The following is a 15,132-nucleotide window of genomic DNA, read 5'->3' as shown; positions in this document are numbered from 1 at the left end:
CCTGGCCGGCTACAGTCTATGGGGTTGCAAAGAGTCTGACACTACTGAGCAAACGAGCACGCACAGACCATAAACCAATAACCTTCATCCTCCAAAGAGAACTTTTCTCTCTTCAATGGTGTCCTCTTTCCTCCTCCCAGCTGCTCTTCCTACTGTCCCTTCTTCCCCTATTGACGGAGCAGACAAAGGCAGAACTGAGTTCCAGGTCTCTAAATGATGGTCCAGGAAAAACCACTAATGCTAAGTTACATCAAGACAGACCCTACATCATGATCTTTATGCTTTCTTTTTTTCCAAAGCTTTTTTTTTCTCAAACAAAGTATGGTACAGAATGCACATATACATGTAAACTAAAACAGAATTTCCCTGTTTGAAATAGGAGTTTGGGGGCACAAACTGACACCCCCTCTGACATACCATACTAACAGGACACAATGTCTGTCATCTCACTGTGCATCCGCGACAGCATTCAGAACTCATACAAGATTCTTCATTTTATTTTATTTTTTTTAGGCTGTGCTGCACGGCTTGTGGGATCTTAGTTCCCTGACTAGGGAACTTAACCCCTGACCCCCAGCCCATGGCAGGGAAAACAATGAATCTTAACCACTGGACTGCCAGGGAATTCTGTATTTCTTCATTCAAAAAAAATGTAGTACATTAACTCCATCTTTCTTTAAAGTGAACAGATTGCAGCTACATATCCAGAACTTTCTATTTTTTCCCGGACCACAGTGCACAGTCCCTAGATAAAGATAATATTCTTTTCTCTATAATCACTTTTGACACATGTATATTTAAAAGTATGCAAAATTTTGTTCCAAATTTCTTCCTTATGAATTGGAGATTGTTTTAAACACCTGTGCATATTCTAAGACTGCAAACAGTTTAACAGGAGCACTCTCACAGGTGAGATGGTAATTCATATAGAACAGAAGGTCCATTTGTCCCACAAACCTCCACATGTTTATTTGTGAGTCTACCTTTTTCTGTGTCACTAGATATATGTTTATTTCTTTATTTCATTTCTTTATGACTTATGCCATAACAAAAAGAAAATGGAAAGTTCAGAAAGCATGTAAAGAAAAAGTCACAAGTAATCCCACAATTCAGATATAACCACAGTGAAAAAATCATATGCACCTTTCCATTTTTTTTTTGCAGATATGTAAGTCATATTTTTTACAAAATTGGTTTAAGTGAAGTTTTGAATCTTAATCGTTTTTAATTGAAGGTTAAAAAATCAACATTTTCCCATGTCATTAAGCAGTCTTTAAAACACAATCTTTTCAAAATTAATTTTTATTGGAGTATGGTTGATTTCCCTGACGACTCAGCCAGTAAAGAATCTGCCTTCAGTGCAGGAAACATAAGAGATGCAGATTTGATCCCTGGGTAGGGAAGATCCCCTGGAAGAGGAATTAGCAACCCACTCCAGTTTTTTTGCCTGAAAAATCCCACGGACAGAGCAGCCTGGTGGGCTACAGTCCCAAGTGTCATAAAGAGCGGGACACGACTAAGCAACTGAGCACATACACATAGTTGATTCACAATGTTGTGTTAGATTCTGCTATAGAGCAAAGTGACTGTCACACATACACATATAGATTCTTTTCCCATATAGGTCATTACAAAGTATTGAGTAGAGTTCCCTGTGCTACAAAAGCACCATCTTTCAGTGGTTGCTAAACTGCCTGTCATTTAGTGTTTCTCACTCTTGGCATTTTGGATAGAACAATCCTTCATCATTTTTAAATATTTTATTAAACTTTTTATTTTGAGATGATTGTGCATTGACACGTAGTTATAAGAAATAACAGAGTGATCCCTTACACCATTACCCCTTACTCCAATGGTAATATCTTGCAAAACTATAGTATAATATCACAACTAGGATATTGACATTGATACATTTCCATCAATAAGAGGACCCTCCATGTTGCTCTTTTATAGTCACAGCTACTTCCCTTAAGTGTCAGTTTAAAGAACGTTATATAACTGGGGACTTCCCTGGGGGTCCAGTGCTGGGTTCAGTCCCACATGCTACAACTAAAAAGGTCCTCCATGCTCCAACTAAAGGTTTTACATGCCACAACTAACACCTAGTACAGCAAATAAATAAGTAAATAAATAAATATTTTAAAAAGTAACTAAATCTTGATGAGATTTTGGTTGGAATTGCATCAAATATATATACAAAATTTGGAAGAATTGATATCTTAATATTAGTCTTCCAACCTATAAAAAATGGTGTATATCTCTATTTGTTTGTATCTTCTTCAACTTCTCTCAGTAGTTTTCAGTTAGAGGAAATTACATATCTTTCATCAGATTCATTAGATTTATTTCTCCATATCGTGTTTTTGTTGTTGTTGTTTTGGGAGGCTGCATGCAGGATCCTAGTACCCTGACCAGGAATCAAACCTACATCCCCGGCATTGAGAGCACAGTCTTAACCACTAGACCACCACAGAAGTCCCCATATGATGTTTTATAATGCTATTGTAAATATTGTTTTGTTTTACAATTGCTTAATTGTAGAACAGTTCTTCTGTAAGTATACAGAAATGCAATTGATTTGTGTATATTGATCTTGTGTTTAGTAATCTTGCTAATTCATTTATTAGTTCTAGTAGGGCTTTTTTTGGGTAGATTCCATAGTGCACAATCATGTCATCTGCAAATAATAACAGTTTTACTTCTTCTGTCTAGTCATTATGGCTTGTTTCCACTATTAGGGGAAAATGGTCCACTATTAAGTACCATGTCAGCTGAAATTTGGTTCAGATGCTCTGTATCAGATTAAAAAACTCCCTTCCATTTCTAATTTGCTGAGGTTTTTAAAAATCATTAATGTATAGTTTTGAATTTTGTTAATACTTTTTTGGGGCATCTATTGAGATAATCATATCATTTTCTCCTTTATTTTAAATAAGATGAATTACATTTTTTTTAATGTTAAACCAATGTTGCATTCCTAGTATTAATTCCTCTGATACTCTAAATAGTTTGTTTTGTTTGAACTTTTTACCATGGGCATATATATACATATTAAAAATTAATCATTTTTAAAAATTTAATGTATACAACTATAAATGAGCTGGGCTAATTCTGGGCATTTATCCTAAAGGAAAAATAGGATAAATGCAAAACTATGTGTCTATTCCAGGATATTCAATGTTGCTTTTTTTATAATAACAAAAAAAGTATAAACAACCCAGCCACCATTAAGGAAGTGGTAAATAGATTAATTTATATCCAGGCAATGACATAGTAGTCATCCATTAAAACTCATAACTTACATCCATACATGAGCATAGAAATATGATTAGGATAGTTTTTTAAATTTAAAAAGCAGATAACAAACCATATGTGTAGAGTAATACTAGTTTTTATTTTTTTGTTGTTGTTCCTTTTTTTTTTTTTTTTAGTTCATTTAATGTTTATTGCTTAATTCCTTTTTCCTGACACAATTTGGTAATCTCTATCTTTCTAAGAAATTATATTTCAGATTTGTTGACAATCTTTAATGTCCCTCAGGTTTGTTTCATTTTTTATTCTTTTTTTTTTTTTTAACTTTACAATATTGTATTAGTTTTGCCAAATATCGAAATGAATCCGCCACAGGTATACCCACGTTCCCCATCCTGAACCCACCTCCCTCCTCCCTCCCCTACCCTCCCTCTGGGTCGTCCCAGTGCACCAGCCCCAAGCATCCAGTACCTTGCATCGAACCTGGACTGGCTACTCGTTTCATATATGATATTATACATGTTTCAATGCTATTCTCCCAAATCTCCCCACCCTCTCCCTCTTCCACAGAGTCCATAAGACTGATCTATACATCTGTGTCTCTTTTGCTGTCTCGTACACAGGGTTATTGTTACCATCTTTCTAAATTCCATATATATGTGTTAGTATACTGTATTGGTGTTTTTCTTTCTGGCTTACTTCTCTCTGTATAATAGGTTCCAGTTTTATCCATCTCATTAGAACTGATTCAAATGTATTCTTTTTAATGGCTGAGTAATACTCCATTGTGTATATGTACCATAGCTTTCTTATCCATTCATCTGCTGATGGGCATCTAGGTTGCTTCCATGTCCTGGCTATTATAAACAGTGCTGCGATGAACATTGGGGTACACGTGTCTCTTTCCCTTCTGGTTTCCTCAGAGTGTATGCCCAGCAGTGGGATTGTAGAGTAATACTAGTTTTTAAATACATACACAGACACACAGACACATACCCCAAGAAAGAGATCTAGAAGAATGAGGTAGGTCAATAGAAGTATTGACACTGAGAAATCTCCAAGACATATAAGTAAGTGAAAAAATTAAATTGCAGAACAATATATGAAGTATAATCCCATTTATGGCAAAACAAAAACATTGTATATAAATATACAGTTTTATGTGTCAGGCTTCTTTGCTGGCTAACAACACAGATTGGCTAATTTAAGAAAACAACAATAGAATGAGTTTATCGAGTAATCAGGGTTCCCCCAGAGACTTAAAGAAAATGTTAAGAATTGGGTCTCAGAAAAACAGAAATCGTGCTGCCCAAGGGAACTGTTGAGAAACAACCAATGGGGTAGGTTCCTCATGTTACCGCTTTTGGAATGAACGCATGTCAATAGGTGTTTTCATTTTCCAAATCAACGTTCGAATTATAGGGAAAGAGATTTTTGATTGGCTGAGCTTGGGGTCGTGAACATACCCATCCTTTGTCTGACAACCCAATAGACTATATTCATTATAGATGGCTCTTTGAACAAGCAAAAATGGGATGACCCCTTTGGAATATAAATACACACATTTCTCTGGGGAGTGCATAGCCTTTCACATAAACTATGAAGAAATGGCACTCCCTGAATTTGTGCAGTTCAGCTGGTATGGAAAGGAAATTTACACTGATTACTTCTGAGCTTCTAGGTTATCTGAATTTTATTACAAGGAGAATGTACCCTTGTGTTCTCTGTGCTGACTGGGGCCAGAGCTGCCTGTGGCTCCTGTCTATGACAAATGCCAGTAGGAGAAAACGAGTCCCACACAGGAAAACTGACATAGATAAGAAATAAAGAGAAGAAAGAACCTGATGAACTCTACATTCTAGGTCCAGTCATAACTGAGGTCACATCCATCCCTTCCCTTTTTAAGATTTAGAAGTGTGAGCCAGTAAATCACTGCCCCCTCCTATAATTTTTCCTCTTAAATTAGTTTGAATTTGACTTGCAATTAAAAGAATTGCAAATGAGAATAAGGAAAGATATCAATGACGTTAGTATAAGCACAGTAGCAAATAAGCTTGTCAGAAATAACATTGAAAAAATATAGCCAATATTATATAGAGATATAGTTATATATATATAGTGAATAGTAATTATATAGTGAAAAGTTAACCCGTGAAATGGGAGGAAATATTTACAAATCATATATTTGATAAAGGGGTTAATATCTAAAATATATAAAGAACTCCTACAACTCAGCAATGCAAAATCAAATTATTTGAGTTAAAATTGAACAAAGGAGGACTCCCCTGGCTGCCCACTGGTTGTGGGGTGTGGGTTGGATCTGTGGGTAGGGAGGTAAGATCCCATGTGCCTTGTGGCCAAAAAAACAAAGCATAAAACAGAAGCAATGCTATAAATTCAATAAAAAACTTTAAGAAGATGGTCCATATCTTTTAAAAATAATGGACAAAGGACTTGCATAGACATTCTCCAAAGGTTATGTATAAATGGCCAAGAAGCATATGAAAAAAATGGGCAACATCACTAATCATCAGAGAAATGCAAATCAAAACCACAATGAGATATCATCTCACAGCTATTTGGATGGCTGCTATCAAAAAAAAAAAAAAGAAAGAAAGAAATAATAAGTGTTGGCAAGGCTGTGGAGAAATTGGAACTTGGAAACTGTGCCTGTTGGTGGGATTGTATGGTGCAGCCACTATAGAAAATACGCTAGTGATTCCTCAAAAAATTAAAAACAGAACTTCCAGGGGTGTTCTTAGTCACTTAGTCTTGTCTGACTCTTTGTGAACACATGGATTGTAGACCACCAGCTTCCTCTGTCCATAGGATTTTCCAGGCCAGAATACTGGAGTGGGTTGCCATTTCCTCGTCCAGGGGATCTTCCCGACCCAGGGATTGAACCCATGTCTCCTGAATCTCATGTGTTGACAGCTGAATTCTTTACCACTGAGCCACCTGGGAAGCCCCTTGTTTTTTTTTTTTCCTACATTTCTGTATTTTTTGTTTTATGTTTTTGTTTTATTATGGTTTTAACCATAATAAAAATATTAGCATATCAAATCTAGAAAGCACATTAAAACAATAACACTATGACAAGGAATGATTTACTCTAGGGATGTTAGATTTGTTTGACATTTGAAAATGTATTAAAACAATTCATCACACAAATTGAACTAAAAATAAAAACTGTATGATCATCTTGATGGGTGACAAAAAAGCTTTTAATAAAATTCAACAAGCACAATAAAAATCTCCAATTAAATAAGAATAGTAGGGTATTTCTTTGACATCATAAAGAATGTCCAGAAAACAGCAACCAGTATTAATTGAAAATATTTAAGATATTACTATTAAAGCCAAGAACAAGACAATGATGTCATTTGTTACTACTCTTAGTTACAATTATTCTTAAAATTCTAAGCTAATTCAACAAGACATAAAAAGAAAAATGTATAAAAATCAAGAAAGAGGAGACAAATTAATTTTCCCTCTTTATAGAAGAATAAATGCTCATTAAAATATTTAAACAACATACAAGATTAAAAGTAAACATTTCTCGTTATTCTGTCAATTCTATTACTCAGAGGTAATCACCTTCAATAAACCTTTTTGTATGTATATTTCTGAGATTTATATTTGGATTTTGAAAAATAAAATTGGGGTAATATATTATTATCTTGCAAAATATTTTTTAAAGTTAGCAAAATAGCGTGGACGGGAAGATCTTCCTGGTCGGGAAGATCCCCTGGAGAAGGGCATCACAGCCCACTCCAGTATTCTTGCCTGGAGAATCCCCATGGACAGAGAAGCCTGGCAGGCCCCCAGTCCATGGGGTTGCAGAGTCAGACACGACTGAGAGACTAAGCGCATAGACTTCCAGGTTGGTGCTAGAGATTTATCTTCTTCTCTTTAATGGCTTCACAGTATTTCATAGCATAAATGTACTATAATTTAATTCATGCCTTACTGATAAATTTTAAGTTGTTTAAATTTTTTTGCTATTAAAAATGCTTCAATGAATAACTTTATGCAACTATCTTTATTCACTTATGAAGGATAGTCTTTTAGAATTGAAATTGCTAAGCCAAAGGATATGGAATTTGAAAATTTTTACAGATACTCTCAAATTATTCTTCAAAAATACTTACAGTCCTGAGCATACCCACTTATCCATATTTTCACCAACAATGACATATTATAATTCTTGGCACTTTTACCCACCTGGTAAATTAAATCCCCCCTAAAGTCATTATGTGTATATTATTTGATCATTTTCCTAGAAAAAGGCAAGAAAATAAGCCAGATAAAGTTTAGACTAGAGATCCTGTTTGTGAAAGAAAGTACTTCATACCTGGAGGAAGTATGAATTGTACTCTGGAGGGCAATTTCTCTGCATGAGTGAAAAATATTAAATATATGCATGTCTTCTGACCCAGTAATCAAAATCCAGGATTTTTCCCCTTGGGAAATAAGGAAGTGTATAAAGATTTAGCTGTAATAATTTTTACTGATGCATGGTTTATAGCTATGAAAAGTTGAAAACAACCTGAATATCCAACAACAAAGAACAAGAGATGATGGTTCATTGATATAGTCACACACAACACACCTGTGAGAAGTGATATTGTAGATTAAAATGTGTTGACAAATTAATATTTTCATGTTATAATGCTTAAAAAAGACCACCAAACAACACGTACAATATGGTGTCGATAAACATATATAGTGCTGTATTATCAATCAGATTAATTTTGGTCAAATTTAATCTGCTCTAAAGGTAAATTCATTTTGAAGCCCAAGCCAAAACACCAACCCAAATGTAAGCTGAGTACCTGACATCCTAGCTAAGTTAACAAGAGTGGATGCAAATATAAAACTCAGAGATAATCCTGACATCAAAAGAAATGCCTGTTCTGGGACCTGAAGATGAGGCATCTTAATGAAATTAACAGCTGTTCGAATAACCTCTCTCTGTTTGTTTACAAAGAACACAAACTCTGCCGGCATATCTCCGGATTGTTCTAAGCGCCCCTGGGGACCCTGGGGACCCTACACTGCACCTGTCATTTAGAAGCTTATCCACTGGTTGGAAGAATCCAAACAAGATGCTTTCAGCGCCACATTGCAACGTCCCCAGCAAAAAGGAGGGCCAGTGTTTGCTCTGTGACAATTCCCTGTTTTCCCAAGCCATGAATCAGCCCCATTGTCCCCACCCGCCTCTGTGCATCGTTCATTCTGTTCAGCACAGCTAATGGCCAAAGCAGGAACACAGCAAAGAAACCCAGACTCTGGGCAAAGAAAAAAACACGAGGCCCCAGTGTTTAATTCTGCTTGTGAAGAGAGAATCAAGATTTCACAAGGGCTGCTTCAGAGAAATGGCTGGAAATGTGTCAAAAGGCTAATTTCACAGAGAGGATCTAATTTACAGAATATAACTTGGCAGTGGACCAGCATTTTTCATCCAAAGGTGGAGGTGTTTCCAGATGTGATGTGAATGTGTAAAGATGTTCTGGGCACCACACCATGTCAGACTTTTCCTTACTGGCTTCCCTTCTACTCCAGTTTCCTCCTTCACTCCTCCTTCCTGTTCCTTCCCAGTTGGAAACAAATGCTAGTTTAAGCTGGGTAATTCTCTCTCTTGTTCTTCTTATACAAGCTGTTGTTCACTCAGCTGGCCTAATCCTTTCATGAAATTTATTTTATAAATAACAAAAGGGGAGAGATTTTTTGTCTCCCAGTTATAGCACCCATTGCCCAAAAAGTCAGCTCTCTTTTTATTTAAAAATTTTTTTTTACTTTTTGGCCATACTATGTGGCAATAGGGATCTTATATTCCTGGCCAGGGATTGAACCCAGAGTCCTGCATTGAAATTATGGAGTCCTAACACTGGACTCAAAGAAGGCAATGGCACCCCACTCCAGTACTCTTGCCTGGAAAATCCTATGGATGGAGGAGCCTGGTGGGCTGCAATCCATGGGGTCGATAAGGGTCAGACATGACTGAGCGACTTCACTTTCACTTTTCACTTTCATGCACTGGAGAAGGAAATGGCAACCCACTCCAGTGTTCTTGCCTGGAGAATCCCAGGGACAGGGGAGCCTGGTGGGCTGCTGTCTATGGGGTCGCATAGAGTCGGACACGACTGAAGCAACTTAGCAGCCGTAGCAGCAGCAACCACTGGACTGCCAAGGAAGTCCCCAGCTCTCTTTTAAAATCCCCATAAGTCAGTCCATGGCCAGGTCTTTCTACTCTCTGGTAATTAAACCTACCTCCATTGTAATAGTTAGGACTCTTGGGTTGTAAGTAATAGAAACCCAGTTGAGTTTCAGATAAAAAGGGCAATTTTTAAAGGACAGAGGGGTGCTTTCACAGCACCAAAAGACAGGTAGGAAGCGAGGCCACTGGAAGGGTCTGGAACCAGGAACAGTAAAGCAATCTTGAGCTCCTGCCTCTCCCCTCCCCTGACCTTACTCCTTTTCTCTCTACATATCTGTTTTTCTTTGTCCTTTAACCCACTTAATACATGGGTTAGTAAGGCTGCTGTATAGCTCCCAGTCCACACATTAAAATTCCAGCCAACTACAGAATGATGATCTGTTTCAGTACAGTCCTCAATTCCCCAAAGAAACAATCTCACCATCAACAAGGGTGGCCTGTCCCCCTCTGGTACAAACGGCCCTGGCCGGGGAGGCGGAGCCAGGTGGCAGCAAAATGGCTCCTAAGGGCCCCCTCCGATGATGTGCTATGTGGATGTGGTTCCCAGGGGCAAAGGGGTGGCTAGTGGGTAGAAGAAATGACTGAAAACATAAGCCAAATCACTTTATTGCTCTGCTATTGAATTATTTAGTGACAGATTTTTTTTTCTTGTTGAAGCTCAGCAATATACTTTAAAAAGTATCTCTAATTACATTTTCATACAATGAAGTTTGCATGACCATGGCCAGTTCACATGGCTGGGTTGAGACACATGACCACTTCTCATGGGTAGTCCAAATGGCAGTCCTCCTGGATCTCAGCCGCACCAAATCGCTGAGTCTTTCCATTTTTCAAGGACCAGTGAGCTCAAAATGAAGTAGTGGGTATAGACTTTTGCTTCCTGTGCTCCTGAGTACCAGGCAGATTTATGAAACTCACCTGGATCCTGGAAAGGGCAGCTCAGTGTCTACCGAAGGTCAATAATGTATTGAAAATAGCACCGAAAGCTTTGCCATCTTAGCTGAATGCTTAACTTCTCTGAGTCTCTTTATCTGTAAAATAGGAGTAATAACATTTTTATTTCTACTTTCAGGGTTGACTGTGGGTCAAAGAGATTATATAAACAAAAGTACTTTGTAAACTATTAAAACTAAGTGCAACTATGTCATGTATAACTCCAAGTATCGCTAGATGTTGGTACAAATGAGGAAAAGAGCTCTTATATACAATATAATATAGCAGTTAAGAACAGGATGCTTCTTAATTTCCAGCACCATTCAACAAATGGTGCTGGAAAAACTGGACATCAGTATGCAAAAAAGACTGAGCGACTGAACAGCAACAATGCAAGAAAGAAGAACTTTGATCTGCACCTTGAGCTACACACAAAAATGAAATGAGTCATAGACCCAAACATAAATATAAAGCTATAAACCTTCGAGAATAAAAATAGAGGAGAAAATATTTGTAACTTTGTTATTATTGTTCAGTCGCTAAGTCATGTCTTACTCTTTGTGACCCCATGGACTGTGTAGCCCAACAGGCTCCTCTGGGCCTCAGTCTGTGGGATTTCCCAAGCAAGGATACTGGAGTGGGTTGCCATTTCCATCTCCAGGGGATCTTCTCAGATCAGGGATGAAACTCTTGTCTCCTGCATTGGCACGCAGATTCTTTATTGCTGAGCTACCAGGGAAGCCCATTTGTGACTTAAAGTTGGGTAAAATTTTCATAGATAAAAAGGACGAACCATGAAAGAAAAAAATTGATGAATTAAGCTCATTAAAATGAAAACTTCTGCTCTTAAAGAGTCACTGTTAAGAAAATGAAAATGCAAGACTCAGACTGGAAGAAAATATTTGCAAAACATCTGATAAAAGATTTGTATTAGAAAAAAAAGATTTCATTCAGGTCATAGAAAGAACTCTCACACTCAATAAGATGAAAACAACCCATTTTTTAAATGGTCAAGTAATTTGAACAGACACTTTACCAGAGAAGAGGAAAAGATGGTAAGTAAGCATATGGGGAAAAGTTCAACATCATCAGCCATTAAGGTTATGAAAATTAAAACCATAATAAGATACCATACCACACACCCACTAGAACAGCTGGAATAAAATAAGTTGACAATACCCAATGTTACAGAAGATACAAAACAGCTTAAACTTTCATGCATGCTGGTAGACATGCATAAATGGTACAGCTTCTGTGAAAAACGGATAAACAATTTAAAGTAGTTAAACATACATTTACCGTGCAACCCAGAAGTTGCACTCCTATGTACTTACCCAGAGAAATAAAAACACAACTCTGCACAAAGACCTATATGCAAATGCCTACTCATCATTGCCCAAAACTGAAAACAAAACGAGTGTCCGCCAATTGGTGAATGGATAAATGCATGTATACTCTGTTGATGGAATACTATTCAGTAATAAAAAGGAGCAAGTGCTTGATACATTGACATGGATGGCTGAATTTTGAATAAATTGTGCTGACTGGAAGAAGCCAGGCTCCAGTGATTCCATTTGTATGACTGTCTGAAAAACTCAAAACTATAGCCCATCAGTTGCCATGGTCTAGGGTTAGGGTTTGGGGTAGACTGCAGAGGGGCACATGTGGACTTTTGAGGTGATAAAACATGTTGCTCTATCTTGATTGTGGAGGTAGTTACATGACTGTGTGTGTTGGACACAGCTTGTAGAACTGTACACCTAAAAAGTGAATTTTACTTTGTCTGCAGTATTCCTTATGGAACCTGACTTTAAAAAAAAAAAGAACACAGTTTGTCAGTTCCTCAAAAAGCAAAGTTAGCATGTGATCTAGCAATTTCATTCCTAAATATACACCCAAAAGAAATGAAAGCTGGGACTAAAACAAACACAGCCACATGATTTACAATTGGCAAAAAGTGGAAACAACCCAGATGTCCATCAAGAGATGAACAGATAAACAGTATGTTGCATATACAAACGATGGAATATTATTCAACTATTAAAAGGAATGAAATTCTGATTCATGCTACAATGTGGATGAACCTTGAAAACATTATGCTATATGAAAAAAAAAAAAAAACCATACCAGAGGGACTTCTGTGGCAGTTCAGTGGTTGACTCCATGTTCCACTGCATGGGGCCCAGGTTCGATCCCTGGTCAGGGATCTAAGATCATATGGCAAAAAAAAAAAAAAATACACACACACACACATATCTTCTTTATCCATTCATTCATTGATGGACACTTGTCTCTCTCTCTTGGTTATTGTGAATAATGCAGCAATAAATGTCAGAGTGCAGAAGACAAGTATTGTATGATTCTACTTGTATGAGGCACCTAGAAAAGGAAAATTCATAGAGACAGGAGATGGAATACAGTCACCAGGGGCCAAAGGAGAGAGGAATGGAGAATTCTTATTTATTGGGTACAGAGTTTCTCTTAGAAATGATAAAGGAGGCTCTGGAAATGAGAAGTGGGGATGGTTGCACAATATTGTACATGTACTTAATGCCACTTAAAATTATACAGTAAAACAAAAATTGCTTCTGGATTTCTCTGGTGGTACAGTAGATAAGAATCTGCCTGCCATTGCAGGGGACAGAGGGTTTGATCCCTGATCCATGAGGATCCCACTTGCCACAGAGCAACAAAGCCCATGCGATACAACTATTGAGCCTGTGTGCCAGAGCCCACATGCCAACACTCGTGTCTCTTACGTCTCCTGCATTGGCAGGCAGGTTCTTTACAACCAGCATCACCTGGGAAGCTATGTTAGCATATTTTGCCACAACATTTAAAAAGAACACAGGTGGACTTGGGTATGAATCCTGACTCTGCTATGTACCAGCTGTGTCCTGTTAGGTAAGTTACTCAGACTCTCATGTATATGTGAAAGTGGTCGGGTCGTTTTGCAATTAAAACTAAACAAAACAAATACTGAAATCTTGGTAGCATAACAGACAAAGATTTATTTCTTATTTTTAGTGTTTATCTGACATGTAATGTTAGTCGGGGGGGAAGTGAGGGACTCTGCTGAAAGCACCTGGCCAATGCTGAATCTACCACCTCATCTGGAACTGACCTTTTGGGCACTACGTAAGGGGAGAGGGAAGCTGGAGAACCATGCACGGGCTCTATTCTACCAGCACCTCTGTGTCCCACCCAACTGCAAGGGACTGGGAAACGTGGGGGAGCAGGTGGATGTTGCATAACTCAGTATGTTCATCTGTAAAATAAGCATAGGAATTTTTTAATCTCAGGTTGAAGTGAAGAATAAAATGATATAAGCAAAGCACTTAGTATATATCATGAACCCTCAATAAAATGTTATGTTTCAAAAAAATGAAAAATAGAACCACCGTATGATCCAGATATCCCATTTTTGGGTATCTATCTGAAGGAAATTAAAACAAGTTATAGAAAAGAGATCTGCACTCTCACATTTATTGCTGTGTTATTCACAATAACCAAGATAGAGAAATGAGTGTCCATCAACAAATGAACGGATAAAGAAGATATAAGTATGTGTGCGTGTGTTATTTTGTTTTTGCAGCCACGAGAAAAAGGGAAATCCTGTCATTTCTGAAATAAGAATGGACCTTGAGGACATTATGCCAAGTGAGGTAAGTCAGATGGGGAAAGGTAAATACTGTATGATATCCCTCATATGCGGAATCTTAAAAAAACAAATTCAAAAAAGCAGAGAATGTAATGATAGTCACCAAAGGCTGGGAGGTGGGAGAATGGGAGAGACGTTGTTTAAAGGTATATATACTTGTAACTAGTAAACAAATTAGTCCTGGAGACTTATAGTATAGGGAATATAAACAACAAAATTATACTATAAGTTTAAACTTTCTAAGAGACTAGATTTTAACTGTTCCTGTCACTAGATTTTAACTATTCCTGTCACAAGTCACTAGAAAAAAGGATAATTATGTGATACAATAGAGGTGTTAGCTAACAATGGCAATTGTATTTCAATGTAAATGTATGAAATCAATCTGTCATACACCTTAAACTTACACTTATATATTGATTATATCTTCATTAAAAAAAAAATTGTTACAGTCCATCCAGTTCTAGCATCTTATACTGAGGGTCAAGAGTAAGATGTGGAATTACTACATCTGTTTGTGAAGATTTTTTTCTTTTGATGTGGACCATTTTTAAAGTCTTTATTGAATTTGTTACGATATTGTTTTTGTTTTTATGGTTTGGTTTTTTGGGCCATGAGGCATGTGAGATCTTAGCTTCCCGACCAGGGATCGAACCTGCACCCCCTGCATTGGAAGGTGAAGTCTTAATAACCACTGGACCACCAGGGAAGTCCCCTAGATCTGTTTTTTTTAAGATGTCTGATATTGAACTCCACACAGATAAAAGCAACCATTTTGCCTCTGTCTCACCAGTGTTGTGTTCTAGTCAAAGCTCCTTCAGTTGTAAGGAGAAGAAATAGCTAAAGCTAGGAGAAGGCAATGGCACCCCATTCTAGTACTCTTGCCTGGAAAATCCCATGGACGGAGGAGCCTGGTAGGCTGCAGTCCATGGGGTCACTAAGAGTCGGACACGACTGAGCAACTTCACTTTTCACTTTCATGCATTGGAGAAGGAAATGGCAACCCACTCCAGTGTTCTTGCCTGGAGAATCCCAGGGACGGGGGAGCCTGGTGGGCTGCCGTCTG

Source organism: Bos indicus x Bos taurus, chromosome 19 (genome assembly GCF_003369695.1).
Source record: "Bos indicus x Bos taurus breed Angus x Brahman F1 hybrid chromosome 19, Bos_hybrid_MaternalHap_v2.0, whole genome shotgun sequence".
NCBI classification, from domain to species: Eukaryota; Metazoa; Chordata; class Mammalia; order Artiodactyla; family Bovidae; genus Bos; species Bos indicus x Bos taurus.
Note: the sequence above shows the minus strand (reverse complement) of the source record.